The sequence below is a fragment of the Nannobrachium achirus genome, assembly GCF_963921795.1.
Source record: "Nannobrachium achirus genome assembly, chromosome: 10".
NCBI classification, from domain to species: Eukaryota; Metazoa; Chordata; class Actinopteri; order Myctophiformes; family Myctophidae; genus Nannobrachium; species Nannobrachium achirus.
In genome coordinates this window covers 62,319,155-62,321,654 of record NC_137819.1, presented here as the reverse complement: position 1 = coordinate 62,321,654, position 2,500 = coordinate 62,319,155, and positions in this window count along the sequence as shown.

Here is a 2,500-nt window from a genome sequence, read left to right as displayed (position 1 = left end):
ATAGATGAAAGCTGCTTCACAATAAAGAGGAAATTGATTTTTCCAGACCTTTTAAGTTCTCATTATGCAGATGCATTTTTGTTGTATGCTGAAGGACCCGTCATGCGCAGACATTTTGGCAAGTGGGTTTTCAGCTAGTGAGTGTAGCAGCCACCACAGCCTGAATGTTTGTGCACATATACTATGGCTGGGCGATATTAGGTATTAGAATACCGGAGGAGGAAAATACCCAGAAGAACTTTTTTTTTCTGGGTATTTAAAGGGATATTCCACTTTCAAAAAACATTTTGTCATTGCATGGTCTAATCAGGCTTGTATGAACACCCTCAACAGTTTTTAATTTTCTTCATTCAGTATTTAGATATTTGATGTAAATGTTATCAGGCCCTTCAGGCTCAGTGCCTCTCCCCACACACACTCATTGTAACTTCAAACTCCATTTTAACCATGATAGATTATTTAAAAACACCCGTTATTCTTTCTGGTGACTCATACTATACCCTCCTAATATGTGAGCAGGCCGTGATTTTTCCATAACGTTTTTCATTTCTTTTTTATATATTTTTATTGTATTTAATTTTTTCCATTTTCCCAAATAATTATTAAAAATACATGAAAAATGTTATGGAAAAACACAGCCTGCTCACGTGTTAGGAGGGTACTAAAAACAAAAACTAGGCTCTACTCAATTTTATTGGTGAAACATTTTTACACTCAAAAATATTGAGTAAATATTACTGTTATGAAATCAGGTAGATGATACTCAATTAATTTGAGTAAAAGTAACCAAAACTTTTACGTACTTATTAACAACTAAAATTGAGTACAATGACCTAAAGAAATTGAGTAGATATAATTAAATTATTCAGTCAATGCCACAAAAGACTACAAGTAAATACATTGAAATATTAAGTAGATCTAATTGAATATAAGAGTATGATTTAACAAAACAAATATGTCACATTTACTTTATTCATTTACTTTTATTGATTTAATTCATATAGTACCATTTACCCCTTTCATTTACTTTACCTTTTACTCCAGGAGTACATGATGTCAAATGAATACACATGAAATAATTATGCAGATAATTATGTTTTTAATCAACTAATGTTGACCAGTGTAACACCACATCAAGTATGAACATTCAACATACTTTAGTATGTAAATGACATGCAACAATGCCTGCAAAAACAATATGTTTAAAGATAATGATCAGGAAAGGGGTATCCCTGACACTTTTAAAATTCTGTTTACTAAAGAGCAGTGTGTGTTCACAATACTGTATATAAGTACCTCTAATTGAACTGTGCATACTGTAAGTAAGCAGTCTGTCAAACATTATGCACCATAAGAACAATGAGCCCATCAAATGAACAGTAAGTCATAACCACAAAATACATTAAAGACAGTCAGAGGCCATTTGGCATGAAAGAAAATCACAACTTGGAATATGAAATAATAAATAAGCATTTACAGTAGCTCAACATTTAAACATATTGACTATGCACACGTGTAATGTCTATATGCTAAACTGACCTGTTTGCATTATGACTCGAATGCACCAGAAACAAACACTTTACATTAACTAATTACTACCAGCAACAAATACCATTGCAAAAATGCTGTTTTGACAATAAATCCACTTTCAGTAGGTTATACCCACTTTCTGAGAGCATCTTGCTGAACAGTAGTCGGCAAGCAGACATTTTTTCAGTCTCTGAACTTTGGCTGAAAGGTGTCCAGGATCCAACTCAACTAGTACTTTTTGGAACATCTCAAGACCATATCTGAGGTTCTTGGGGTATCTCAGATTAAAGGCATAGAACAGTCCCAACAGATAGCAGCAGACCCCCAAGATTGTTGAGGGCAGTGATGCCCTTAATCACAATACCTACATCAGTAGGTTCATTCATTGAGTCCTCTTGGTTCTGCAGCAGGTAGATCTTCATCTTCATCATCACCTCCTCTGTCAACTTCTCTTCTACTCTGACAGGTGCACCAGCAGCTTCCTTCCTGCACACATTGTGAAGATAATTGTTTAGAGCTCACTTTCAGGCTAAATGTTACAAGACACACAGACACACATTGAGCAATCCTAGCTGTCTCCACACATGCAGCCCTGGGCATAATCTGGAATCAGTTGGACCAGACATGCAACGGATGCAACAGCCATTCAGCCAATGTCACAACCTCATTCTCTGGACATCACTATGCTGTTCCTTTGCATGTGATGGTCTCATCCACGATGACATTAAAACGTCAAAACATGTATTTTACTAACTTGAAAGTCCTTGATCTTGACACTATCTTCTTCCAGATGGTCGATGAGACATCGGATGATGACCTCTCGTGTTCGTTGATTGGGGATTCCTCTCTGCAGAATAGAAAAATAATTATTTGAACAATAAAGAAAAAGTATGACTGCACTTTCATAACTAACATAAACTTTGGCAATACAATTGTTTCCACAACCCAGTTTTAGCAACGGAAGCTGGGA